The sequence below is a fragment of the Bufo gargarizans genome, chromosome 1 (assembly GCF_014858855.1).
Source record: "Bufo gargarizans isolate SCDJY-AF-19 chromosome 1, ASM1485885v1, whole genome shotgun sequence".
In the NCBI taxonomy this organism is placed as follows: domain Eukaryota; kingdom Metazoa; phylum Chordata; class Amphibia; order Anura; family Bufonidae; genus Bufo; species Bufo gargarizans.
In genome coordinates, this window is record NC_058080.1 from 202,925,324 (window position 1) to 202,940,341 (window position 15,018).

The window sequence follows — 15,018 nt, forward strand, 5'->3', positions numbered from 1 at the left end:
TTTGCGCCACCATCAAGGTATCTCAGTGTGGCATGGGTTCTTACCACTAGACTACCTACGGTGTGTGAACACGGTCTTAGAGGTGTTAAATTGAAATTATGATATTATTTTGCTTATTTGTGGCTCCCTAGCCTGCAACAGAAAGATCCAGTAAGATTTTCTATTTAAAGATTTCCTTGGTTACCCATAACACTTCAAACTGAGGGTTTTCATATTTTCCTCCTCGCCTTCCAATAACTAGAAATATTTTAGTTTTCTGTTCACACAGCCATATGATTTTTTCTTTTTTTTCTTTTTTTGTGGAGCAAGTTGTATTTTTAAATGGCATTTTGTTTAACATAGCTTTGTGGGATGAAATTGGAAAATAATGTCATTCACAAATATCATTCACAAATATCATTCACTGACCAAAGGAACGTTGTGAAGGAAATAGTAAAACTACATCTAATTTGAAACTTGATTAAAATGTGAACAGGAGGGATAACTCTACTTATTGTAAAACCTCCCAATTGACAAGCATATATCCACACCAATGCAGGCGACAGATAACACGTCTCCAGCTGGTCTGATGCAATTGCGAAAGCCCCAGCCTGCCCTGTCGCTCAGGTGTGAACACAAGTCAATTTGGGAAACCACGTAAGTGGAACCAACTACAAACGTGTGTTTGTCCACGAATACATCCCACAGCAGTATGACACTATGCAGTAAACACTTCTCTATGACCCTGAGCAGTAATAAACCACTCTTGTACATAGAAGGCGGGTGTATTCATCGTGGTGTAAGTGGCAATAAGTGCCAATGCTCAATTGTCTGTCCGTGCCACTAAATTACTTTCCATATAAATATTTAACCCCTTGATAAACATCTGCCCATGCTAAGCAGTTGCAACCTATGAGTCAACGCACATGCTCACTGTGACGTGTGGTGCAGGTGCTGTCATCCACTTACGAATGAGCACGACTCAAGGAAGATATTTACCAGGCAGCCCTATGACACTTGTGATGCTTGGATATGAGCAAACTGATAAACATCTGCCCACACTCATCAGAGGGCTGAAAATACAGACCACTACTGCGGTGTGAGCACAAATCAAGCAGACTAAACCTGGCTGTGTGCATCATAAGTTTGCCCCCACTGACAGCTCTACACGTTTTGCCATTTTGGGCTCATCAGGAGCAGATTAGATGTGGGGATGGACACACAACAAGAAAGTCGCCAGCCTCCGTCCAGAGGCAGCAGCAACAGCACATCAATGGCCGTACACGGCTGCAAGAACGCACAGCTGATAAGGAGGAAGCCCCTCCCCTTAGCCGGATCGAGCCCCTGGAGCAGCCAATGGAGGAGCAATGGGCGCGGCTACACCACAGTTGAACCCCGCCCATCCCTTCCCCCCCTTCCTTAGAGAGATCACGTGTGAGGTGTCAAAACACTCTTACTTGGGGAAGGAGGGACCAAACGGCGTTGTATATATAGATAACAAGAATGTTTCTTATAACATCAAGGTACCACAGTGACAGGGATTAGTTAATTACATGTTTTAAATATATATAAATCTGATAAAAATATGTGACATATTACTGGCTACCAAATAGGCTATAATATCCCTTAGTAGCAATAGGAACATTGTACACCATAGGTATTACAAACTGGTAACTAGTGGGTGAACTATAACTACCATTGATAGGCAATGCCCCAGATGTTGTGCAAGCTAGTAGCATAGCAAGGTACCCTGGGCAAAGCCAGCCCGGCCACCCAAAGAAGGGGTCACAGAATCCATATGTAGAGTAATGTGGGACGTGTAGATGTCAAAACATGGGATCAAGGGGTCAGGTTAGAGGAAGCAGACAAAAGAGTTATATTCATTGAAGTCCTGTGGTTGAACTGTATGCAGTCTATAAATCCACTGTGTATCTTTTTGCAGCAGCCTCTTATCAAAGTCTCCTCCTCTGGGGGACCTTTTGACTTCAATCACCTGAAACCTAATCGCATCTGCCTTGCCATTATGACAGGAAAAAACATGTCTCGCAATTGGGGTGTCTGCACCCTTCCGAATGTCATTAAGATGTTCTCCAATACTCCCTAAATGTTTTCCCCACGTATTGCTTACCACATGTGCATGTGGTCAAGTACACCACCCCCTTCGTGCTACAATTGATGAAAGGTCTAATAGTGATGGTTTTCTGTGTAACGGTGCAGGTAAATTCATTACCCAATTGAATAGCACTACATTCCACACATCCCCTACATCGATATGTGCCTTTCAGGTTGGTATTCAGCCATGTGGTAGTAGTGGGGGCTTGAAAAAAGCTATGGACCAAACGATCCCTCAGGTTGCAACCCCGGTGGTATGTTATTAGAAGAGAATCCCCAACTAGATGCCCGGGTCCGATTTTTAGATGCCCCAATAACAAGTAAGGAACTCTCTTACAGTTTCCTGTGCCTCATCGTATGTGGCGATAATACGCATCTGTTCATGATCTGATGGACCCGATTTTGGTATTAATGGCGTGTCACGATCCAGGGCCATAGAGTGTTGATAGGCCTTATCTGTCGCCTGCATTGGTGTGGATATATGTTTGTTAGTTGGGAGGTTTTACATTAGGTAGAGTTTTCCCTCTTGTTCACATTTTAATCAAGTTTCAATAGAGACTGGTATATGCAATCTTCTGACAACTTGTACCCAAGACTGCAATAAAATACTAATCCAATCTATGGGATTTTACCTGGCTTCCTGATTTCAGCTGAGGCAGGCCTGGGAGTCTTCAGAAGGCCCCAGACTGTTATAGCAAGGGATCGGAGCCTTACATCCTCTATAAGAGGACAGAAGGAGCCCCCTGCCTCTAACATCTCAGATGCAGCAGTCACTCTTTACTACAGCATCTGAAAGGTTAAATAACCAGGGTTGTTATCTCTCATCCCTGTCATTATGGCCAGGAGCCAACTGTTAAGTTAATTTTTGGAGATTGTAAGGGTTAAATGTCAAAAAATTTGATCATCCCTATTTTATAAATACATATTATTATAGTCTCAAACAAGTAGTGAAAAAGCATGATGTAAAATCTATATACTATTTTGGCATTATCATTTGTATTTTGTTTTAATATTTAGAGAAAATAATGTACATAATATATCACACTGATATACTTCTGAACACTGATGTAGATGAAGTTTCTATTTCATTTATAGATTTCTCAAGTATATTAAGATCTTAACTGTAAGAACAGCAGCCAACAGATATGCTTTTCCTGTAAGTGATCGGTCAATACCAGATAAGATCATACTATCAAGAGGACAAACTTGATATTTACCAGTTTGTGATGTTATCACGCTCAGTAATTGTATTGCATCATGCACCATAACATCCAGTCAGCTGTCACATTAAAGTATGACCTGCAGTTACAGTGTATTTCTCACAAAGTACACCCTCTGTAAATTCTATGGTTATACCTATCAGAACTGGATTTAAAATGGTCCTCAGAACTTCAGAATGTCTTAAAATTAGGGAAATACAACCTCAGATGAAAAACATGTACCAAATTCCATCATTTCATTATTTATTTAATCAAATTAAGCCAAAATAGAAACCCATATGTGAAAAACTAAGTATATCCTATAAATCAAGCTTGTAGAACCACCTTTATTAGCAATAACTTGAAGTTATCCATTTCTGTATGGCTTTATCAGTTGAACTTTGTGGGCATTTGTTTCTACACAGCAGTCTTAAGGTCCCACTACAGCATTTCAATTGTGTTTGGACTTTGACTGGGCCATTGCAAGATCTTGATTCTTTGTCACCATTCTGTTATAGATTTTCTGGTGTGTTTAGGAACATTGTATTGTTGGATGACCAAGTTTTGGACAAGCTTTAGCTGTTGGATAGATGAATTCGTATTTGGCTTTAGAATATTTTGTTATACAGAGGAATTCACGGTCAACTCATCAACTGTAAAGTGCCCATGACCCGTGATTGTAAAACTAGCCCAAATCATCACTCCTCTGACACCATGATTGATGGTTGGTATGAGACATTTGTGCTTATATGCTATGTCTGGCTTTTGTCAAACATGTCCACTTATGTCTTGTCTGTCCAAAGAACATTGTTCTAAAAGTCTTGTGGTTTGTTCAGATGCAACTTAAGCCAAAGTGCCATGTTTTTGTTTGTTTTGTTTTTTAGAAAGAAGATGCTGTTTCCTGGCAAGCCTTCCATATACACCTTACTTGTTCAGTCTTTCTAATTGTACAGGCAAAAAACTTGAACATTTAATGTGCTAACTGAGACCCATAGAGTCTGAAATGTTGTTGCTTTTGTGTTTTTGTTTTTTTTCAATTTCTCTATGCATTGCATAGTCTGAACTTGGGGTAAATTTGTGGGGACTTCCATTCCTAGGAAAATTGTGAACTGAATGTTTTCCACTTTCAAATAATATTTCTCACTTTAGAATGATAAACTTAAAATTGTTTGGAAGTGGCCCTATTATTGCTGATGTCTATCCTCTTGGCATTGTGTTGACACGTGCCTGAATGCTCCAGAACAGCAAACTGCCCAAACTTCTGCTTTTATAGAGGCGGTCACACATGATGCTGATCAATTATTCAAGGACATTTGATTAGCAGCAACCGAATGCTACTTACCCTGCTATTTCCTATGACAGTGTGTACTTAATTTTTCACACAACTTCTTCATGGTGGCCTGTTTTTTTTTTTTTTAATACATAAAGGTACTGTATCATGTTATTTGTCATGTGTTGCTGTTCATCAGAGGTTAAATTTATCTAATTTTAAAGCCTTCTAAGGATGAGATTTTTATTTGTTTTATTATTATGTCCTGATGTGTAAAACCATTGAATTCAAAAGGAGTGTACTTTGTATCATGGCTGTATATACTTTGTTGAATGTTCGTTTACCGTGACAAAATTTTTAAAGTTATCCTCAAATTTATCCTCCCCTTACTGATATTACCTCCTACAGACCCATTTTCCTTATGGTTTAGGATTTACATAAAATGGTATTATTATTATTATTAATATTATTATTATTATTATATGTCATTAACTCTAGGGTACTGTACATATAAAAAGTGGAATATATACACAATCTAAACAAACCAAAAATCCAATATAAGTATGGACTCCTATTGATGGACTGATGCAATGGGGATAGAGCCAGCATGCAAACACTTACAATCTACACAAGTCTGCATCAGCAGTTAGGGTTGAAGAGAGGGCAGGACAACTGTACTGGTCTCTTCCTTTGCGATGCACCTGCAGCAGTTAAGCAGAGAGGGAAGGCTCACTCTGACAGGCTGCAAGTGGAAGACTGGAAATGGTTAGTGTTTCAAGCTGGGCAAGGGTGAGATTGGACACCTACTTTTAGTATTCAGCGCTAACCTAGAGTTTATTTGCCATTTATTACTTCTCATATATCCTTCTCGCCAGTGCCCCTTACTGCCCAACTGGCATTTAATGTCTTTTTAGTTCCTTTTTTTGACAAAAGGGCATTAAAGGGGTAAAAAATAGCAAAAGGGCCCAAAGGAGAAGCTGTGAACACTAGAAGCACTAAAAGGGCAATGATTGTCCAATGGAGCGCTCAACAGAAGATCACTGCAGGAGCAATAAATGGCAAATAGGCACAGAATTAATTCATTTACTTACTTGGTGTTCATTTAACCATGACGTTAAAGAGGTTACTCAGCCTAGGAGCTGACAAGCCCAATGGTCCTAATGTGCTCCCTATTAAAAAAAAAAAAAACACTCACCTAACCACAGCCCAGCCATGCCTACTTCTCTGCCCAATTACCAAGTGCTTCTGAGCCTCACACTGGCATTAGCATTCACATGTGCTTGTAGCAGGGATGAAATGTTTCTGCAGGGTATAAAGCAGCAGTGCCTGAGTGACAGGACTGTGAACAGATTTTTTTTTTTAATGGGCACGGGTTAGATGGATTGAAGTTGTTGTCATTTTCCTCTGTTGCAGTTGGTACAGTGCATGATTGTGCAGAGTAGATCCATACTGCCCTAATATTCTCTCTCTCTCTCTCTCTCTCTCTAAAATGGTGCTCTTCTTTTCCATCCCTCTGCTGTCAATACTTAGTCTTCTGCAGAGGTCAAACACATAAGTGACGGTCTTCTCCTTTAGTGTGGCCGTGACTGTGGCACTTGACATTAACTCCACAAGACCTTGAGTAATTCTATTTTTTAAGTAGACCAGAAGGGCATAGAATACCTTCAGTTGTTATCGGACTGGAATATCAAGGACATGGGAATACTAAGAATATCTCACATTGGATCGCTGGACACATGGATAGATGTTATAGATAATAATATATAGTAATGCTCTAAGGGAAAAAAAGAGGAAGCCAGAATGGGCCCAAAAAGCTATCAGGTGCCCAGAACAGAAAAATTATGTCTCTTGTAGAAAAAGAAGACAAAAATTATGTAGGGGCCTTATAGCATTTTTTGAAAAGTCAACAGTGTGCTGCCAAACTGCAGATATTGTACAAAAAAGGTTGTGAGTGGGTACAAACAGAAGGCCACTGTGATGTTGAACAAGAGCTTGATGATACTCTCACACCTATACAGTGCACAATTGAGAGTGACACATGTACAGAGGGCAATGTAAATGTTGATGTTCCAGTTGAACAGAGTAATTCATCTTCCCAAAGCATAATAAATCAAGAGCCAGAGAGCAGTGGCAGTGCTGAAAATACAAATCATCAATTGGATGCAGAAAACATTTCCTTATCTGTTGGTATAGATCCAGATTCAGCTCCGTGGACTAAATTAAATTCTGCCATTATAGATTTCATTATGCAAAAAGGGCCTGTACAAGTTAAGAATATTACATTTAAAAACAGGTAAAAGAAATCACCATTTTTTTTAAAGACTTTTACAGAAGATTTGGATAATGGGAAATATAAAGCCAGACGATGGCTGATTTAGTCCAAAACTGAAAATAAAGGGGTTCAATTATTAAGACCGGGTCTTAATATCCCCTATAGCTGGCATTGGAGTTATGTAGAGGTGCCAGCCTATACATGACTTAGACGGATCCACCGCCAATTCTAAATATATATAAAACTATTGAGGGGGCCCAGACAATAAATTATTTTAGTCCTCGTACTGTATGGGCCCCTTCAGAGTTTGGACACCAAAACAGACGCTCCCCCTGCTTCCCCTATAGCTACACCCCTGGAAGAAACCTTAAATATAAAAGTTGTTGGCATTTCAAAATATATTTCACTTCTTACCTACTTTCAGACACTTACCCTTAATTAAATTTTGACTTATGGAGGTCTGTGTTCTCTTTTCATGGCTGCACTTTGGAACCTCCAAGTCTTTGGAGGAGAAAGAGGTATCTTTTAGAAGACCTGTTACCACTCCTGACATGTTTTTTTACCAAATAATGTTCGTCCCCTTGCAATATCGATTCAGGAGCACTTTATGTGGTTCAGTTGCTATTTTATGAATAGGCTTCAGTGAATCGAGCTTTGGATCATAGATCTGAAGTCGATCCATTCAACCACTTTGTTTCAATGCTGTATTGATAACTGTCTCCGTACAACATTAAAATGCATTACCCAGGGGGAGGCAAAATTTGTAGGAATGAGTGGACCCGTGGATGTTCGAGTTCACTGGGTTCAGGACCCGAACTTGACCCAAATTCGGACCTAAACTTTGGTGCACTAAAATGGCTCTAAAATAGTCATAGCAAAGGCTAGAGGGCTGCAAAAGGAAGCAAAATGGGGGTAAGAGCAGGATAATTGCCCTGCAAACAAATGTGGATAGAAAATAGGAAATAGAAAAATTATAATAATAATAATTTTGAACTAGGAGGCGGAGGTCAAAGTGGAGTAAGGGGTTGAGGAGGCGTTAGACATGGCAGTGTAGGTGGAAGCGTTGGTGTAGGAGCAGGAGATAGCCAAGACAGTTTTTTTTTAAATTTATTTATTTTTTAGAAATTTGGGAAGGCCCCAAAACATTGGGAAATGGAAAAGCGAATGCAAAGAGAAAGTGCGCTGGAGTATCACAATGGCTGGGTGCAGCCGGTATACTTGTCTATTCAGCACAAGGTACGGACAAGTTCTGTGGGATCCATGCCTAAATCATTTTAATGAATGTGAGCTTGTTTACGTTGGTGCTTGTTCCACCATGTTGCTGAAATGCTGCCTCCTGCTAAGACATTCCGTATCAGCTGGTGGTGCTGGTTGTTGTGGAGTGCTGACAAAGATTTTCCACATTTCAGCCATGCTAACCCTGCCTTCTGAGGTGCTGGTGGTGCTCCAGCTGCGTTGGAGACTTCTTCCTCCTCCTCTGCCTTTGCCTTGTGCTTCCACTGAGCCGCCACTGTCAGGTAGGAATGCCATTAGCAGTGTGTCTACCAGCGTGGGAGGTGTATCATCTGTGTCATCTGTATCCCCCCAGTCATGCTCCAGTGATCCCCATGAGCTGCTTTGGGTGCCACCCTGCTGTGAACACTGTTCCTCCTCCTCATCATTTTCCTCATCCTCCAGAACTGTGTCCTTGCTGGACAGTTGTGTACCTGGCCTCTGTTGGTGCAGGAAACCACCCTCCGAGCCACTTGTGAATGACTGGCCTGATAACCGTGGAAATGATCCTTCTTCCTTCTCCTCTTCCTCCTGTGCCACATCCTTATCCATCATCGCCCGAAGCATTTTATCAAGGAGACATAGAAGTAGGATAGTAGCTAGTGTTGAGCGTGAATATTCGAATTACAAATTTTAATCTCGAATATTGGCACTTTCAAAAATTTGTGAATATTTAGAATATAGTGCTGTATATTTGTAATCACAAATATTTTTCCTTTTTTTTTCATCCAATGACTCATTGGCCCACAAGCAAGAAGTAGGGAGGAATCATGTGATTATGTTCAGATGGAAAAAAAAATGATGACTATTCTAAAAAACGAATATAGCACTATATTCGCTATATTGCTATATATTCGTTTTTTTAGACTATTCGCTATTTGCTATATTGGTATATATTCTTCTTTAAAATATTTATTCTAAAAAACGAATAAATAGTAATATAGCGCCGGACACTGATCCCTCTCTTCTTTTAGCTTGTGGGCAAATATGTAGAATATACTATATTGAATATAGTATATATAGTCCACCTGTGTACTGAATATTGAATATAGTGCTATATACTGTATTTTTAATGACGAATATTCTATTTATTCATTTATTTTTTGCACAGTACATATCACAATGATGTGTACTGTGTAAAAAAAAAAAATTTGGAAAAAAAAAAAATTAGAAAAAAAATAATTTCTGTAGTTATAGATCTTTATGTTAATTATAGTGTTGTTTGCTTAGTGATAGTTTGGATAGAGTATAATGTTACTTATTTGGTTAGTTAATAGTTTTTAGGTAGTTTACAGAGTTATGGTGCAATTTAGTTTTTCTAGTACTGTAGTTTCTGTTGTCCCCTCATTGTTGGCACTTTTAAACAATTCACGACCGGCCCATAATAGTACGCCGTAGTGGGACATGACTTGACGCACAGGGACATACTATTACGGACCAACAAACACCCGGCCCCCAGGTATAATCGCTTGGGAAGCAGGGTGCAAAGGCTACTCAGCTAAACAGACAGACATGTTAACTAAGGGCTGCTATTGTTCGGATTCCTTACACATGTGCATTGCAGCTCCGGAGATGCAGGGTGGTGATGGGATCGTGGGAAGTTTGTGAATATGTTATGCATAGAGAATTATATTGATGTGTGCACATATTTACCCTCCTGGTGGGGGGTGTAGACATCCGCCTCCTCTTCTGTAGGTGGGGGAAGGGAATCCCGTGGCTGGGAGGGTCCGGGCTGCTCTGCCTCTACCTCCACCTCTACAGTATCGAATGCGTAACCAGGCCACACACGTAAATTACATCATGTGCTCGCGTACTCACTCGATCATTATGTTCCCGATTTTCACGTAAATATCAGGATGTTGAATATAACAAAGATTTGAATTCACAAATACGGATGTAGCAGGGTTAACACACATGCTTTATGAGACATGTTATCTAAACTAAATGCAAGTAAATGCGTTAAGCAATTGCTTTTCAATGGCTTTTGTTTCAACATAAGACGATGAGTTAAGAAATGTAAGAGTGTTTGTGTTACACCAGCTACATCTGTATATGACGAATATTCTACAAAATATTATTGCCCCTGCCACTCATCACTAAAGCTAAGAAAGGCATCATTGGCACTGGCGCAAAACTGCACACACTGCACACACGTCCCGCATGGAGGCACACTCGGTGGTGGTGAAGTGGTACTGTTCCGCAGAGCGGAAACTCGACTATTGCCTACTGCTGCACTCACAGTCTCTCCAGCATATGCAAGGTGGAGTTTCACCTTGTGGGTACATTGCATTTGAGGTGGTGAGCGGGAAGTGTGAAGTTATGCTGCAGCGCAGACAGGCGAGAAACAGCAGGGTGAGAACGCCGAAAGCGCTCACAGATGGCCCACACTTTCTGCAGCAGCTCTGACATATCGGGGTAATTTTTCAGGAACCTCTGCACCACCAAATTCAGATCATGCGCCAGGCAAGGGATATGCGTCAAAATGGTAGGCCAAGAGCTGCTACGAGATTTTGCCTGTTATCGCACACCCCCAGGCTGAACTTGAGGCTCAATGGCACCAACCACTCATCGTTCTGCACGGTGTGGGTTTTTTCCCACAAACAGATGATTTTCAAAACAGCCTGCTGTCATTGGCTGTGCTGTGCTGAAGTTGGTGGTGCAGGTGTTACGATCACCGGATGAGGAGGCGGTAGAGGAGGAAGTGGAGTAGGAGGAGGAGGCTACAGGAGGCAAAAAGAAACGTCCTGTAATCCTTGGTGATGAAAGGACATGCGCCAAACTGCTATCTGCCTCAGGCTCAGCTGCCACTGCATTTACTCGGTGTGCTGTTAGGGAGATATAACATCTCTGCTCATGCTTACTGGTCCACGTATCTGTGGTTATGTGGACCTTGCCATAGATGGCGTTGCACAGTGCACACCTGATTTTGTCCACCACTTGGTTGTGCAGGGCAGGGATGGCTCACCTGGAAAAGTAGTGGCGGCATGGAACCATGTACTGTGGGACAGCCACCGCCATAAGGTTTTGATAAGTCTCCATCTTCACCAGATGGAATGACAGCATTTCAAAGGCCAGGAATTTTGAAATGCTGGCATTCAGGGCCAGGGATCGTGGGTAGGTGGGGGGGGGGGGGTACTTCCTCTTTCTCTTCAGTGTTTGGGAGATGGAGAGGTGAATGCTTCCATGGGACAGTGTGGAGATGCTTTGATGATGGTGATGGAGGTGGTGGCATTGCTGCCACTGCCACATCCTCTGTTTGTGGGGTGGCAGGTGCCACTGTCACTCCAGAAGGGGAGTAATAGGCCGAGACTGCAGCAGAAGAGGTACCAGGATGAGCCTGAGATCTTTTTTGGTTTTTGAGGTGTCTACTCCACTGCAGCTCGTGCTTTGCATTTAGATGCCTGGTCATGCAGGTGGTGCTCAGGTTTAGAACATTTATGCCTCACTTCAGGCTCTGGTTGCACAACATGTAAACGCGACTTGTCGTCAGCACGTTGTCTGAAGAACTGTCACGCCAGAAAACTCCTGGGAGCTGGCCTTGGTGTGCTCATTCCCTGGGTGCGGTGGGCAGTAGCAGACATACTGGCTAGGGGACTGCCACTCTGCTTTTGCACCCTGCTCCCTCTTTTGCTCTGAGGCTGGCGCTGTGACCACCACCTCTTCCTCCAAACTGCACATATTGCTCGAATAACCTTGATTCCACGTGGGGTCTAGGACCTCATCATCCTCCACATCATTTTCCACCCACACTTCACCCCTGCCTTCCTTGCCTTTCTGCACACTGCAGAAAGCCGCAGCAGTTGGCACCTGTGTTTCGTCATCATCAGAGACGTTCTGTGGTGTTCCTCCTATGTCCAAATCCTGAAACCTAAGTGGTTGGGCATCAGTGCACTCAATCTCTTCCACTTCTGGGGCAGGGCTAGGTGGATGACCCATGCCAGCAGAGTCATCAAAAAGCATAAGAAACTGCCGCATGACATAGGGCTCAGACTGCTTGGCTGATTTGCAAGGGGGTTAGGTGAAAGATCTATGGGCTGCAGGTGCCAACTCTGTGCTTTTAGCAGGGGACCGGGTGGGAGAAAATGTGAAGGAACTGGAGGCACTGTCAGCCACCCAATCTACTACCGCCTCTACTTGTTTTGGCCTCACCATTCTGCCTCCTACGTGCACCTGAGGAAGGTGTTTATTTGAGTGTGCATCACGACCAGGGCAACGTCCCTTATTTGAAGCTCTCCTCATTCTTTGAGGTCACCCACTTTACTAACAGACAGATTAACTATATTCATTTCCCTGTCACATATGCAGTGCAGGTGTACCTCACTTCAAAAATGGGGATATGTCACCCACCGAATTATATTATATTTATAGTATATATAATATTATATTTCTGTGTCAGGGGTGCAATGATGGTGCATTGTATCCATAAAAGGTCGCTATAGGTCACCCACAGAATTAACAACCAGGTGAGTTTCCTTAAACTCTCCCTCACTTCAGCTGCCTGCTTCCTGTCCATGCACTTCTCAGAGCTCATGGGTGGTGCTACACGTGAGCCAGCTTGTATAGGGGCTGGGTCACATGATGCACCGGCCAATCACAGCCATGCCATTTCTAGGCATGGCTGTAATGACTTCTAAGTGCCCACAACTTAAAAAATTGTTGATTGGCTGCCCTGCATCCTTTCAACAAGCTTTATTAAATGCCCAAAGAGCAAACCCGAACTTTTGCAGTTCAGGTTCGCTCAACACAAAAAATTAGTTTCAGCCGAAATCATGCAAGAATTTGGTGAATGAATTCGGTATTCATTTCTGCATCTGTAAAAACATTTCAGATTCGGAATCCGAGGTCAGGTTCGGTACTGGCTGGTACCTTGGTACCAAACCTGACTTCGGATTGCTATTTTAAAATGTTTTTAAAGATGCAGAACTGATTACCGAATTCATTCAACGAAGTATTGCGCGACTTTGGGTGAAACAAATTTTGCCTCCACGGAGGCAATACATTTTAATCCTGTATGGAGACAGGTCTCCATACTGCATTAACATGAAGTGTTTGAATGAATCGACTTTGGATCGATGATCTGAAGCTTGATTTGGTTAACACCATTTATGAATCATTTCCATCTGGGTTTTACTTCTTGGGATGTGTCCTTGAAAAGTACTGACACTATCTACAAATTTGTGTGTAGAAAATGGTCTAAATATAAGACAGCAAGGAAGCTGTCTTACATTTAGTACTGGCGCTGGATGCACTGAAGTTCTGAAGACAGAACCGTCAGCTATGGGGCTTTATGAAGACGGGCGTCTAAACCGCGGGTATTAATAAATGTGAATAGATCTGGCAAAATACATTAATTAGCATTACTGTTTCTGTAATTTATTTGCTAGTGCTGTATATGCAAACCCTCTACTGTCATTCTGCAGTAATTAGAGGATATTAAAAAGGTTGATATTATATAGTATATGTCTTTATACACTTCTCTCCTCTGTTACAAGATGCTTGTTTATGGACATGACATGAAAGTAATAAAAACTAACACAATTGTTAACAAGAACAGCAGTTTTAATTTATAAAACAATGCGACATAGGCATGTGTCCTGGGAAACGCAATTAAAAAAAAAAGAAAGGAAAATAGGGGTACTGCTTTGAAGATATTGTAGAGCAGGTGATCAGCGCTGACAGAAAGTGCAACATATGGGAGCCACAGTTCACTTAATGTGAGTGATGATCGCTGACCAGAGCTTCCTGCTCCGGTCCTAGTAGTCATGTAATATAATGTTTAAATGCCCCCTTAAAGTGTAAAATAATAACAAATAAAAACAGGCAGCACACACCACACCGGTTTGTTGCCCTACCCTGGTGACCATAACTAGTGTTGAGCGAATCGAGGCATCCATAATGGAATTCAATTCGAAGTTTAGGAAAAATTTGATACACCACAAATCTGAATTTCGTTGTGCTTCATGGTAACACATTTTATTTATTTTTTCTAAAATAGCTGCCTAACTTGTTACAAAGTGAAAGTAGTAATACTGCGAACACATTATGACCCAAAATGCTGTGCAGCCAGCCATATAAAAGACATCCCGCCCGGTCTTCGTCATTTGACAGTGAGCTTAGCTTAGGGAAAAGCGTGGCAAGCATTTATGTGCTATGGACAGTATTTTAGAAAGATACTTATAGAAGAATATTCAATAGGGAGAGTGCAGGGACAGTGAAGGGAGATAGTAGGGAGAGTTTTTAGACACTGTAGTGAGAGCATAAGGAGTCAGCAAGGGCAGTGTAGGTTGAGTGTAAACGCTGTGTGCATCTTGTTGAACTGCTGCCACAATCCCCGTTAATCTGTTACTTTATCCATAGAATAGAATTACTGTGCCTAAGTGTTAAAGGGCGGTCTAATATATTGCCTCATGCATCTTGTTGAAATGATGCCACATTCTTAGTTAATCCATAACATTATTGATACAATCACTGTACACTATGGCCGACAGACGGTTTCCTGAGCATTTCAAAGGAATGGGCAGTAGCAAAAATGTTGCTGTAGCATAGTAACATAGTAACATAGTACATAAGGCTGAAAAAAGACATTTGTCCATCCAGTTCGGCCTGTTATCCTGCAAGTTGATCCAGAGGAAGGCAAAAAAAAAAACTGTGAGGTAGAAGCCAATTTTCTCCACTTTAGGGGAATAAAAAATTCCTTCCCGACTCCAATCAGGCAATCAGAATAACTCCCTGGATCAACGACCCCTCTCTAGTAGCTATAGCCTGTAATATTATTAAGCTCCAGAAATACATCCAGGCCCCTCTTGAATTCCTTTATTGTACTCACCAGCACCACCTCCTCAGGCAGAGAGTTCCATAGTCTCACTGCTCTTACCGTAAAGAATCCTCTTCTATGTTTGTGTACAAACCTTCTT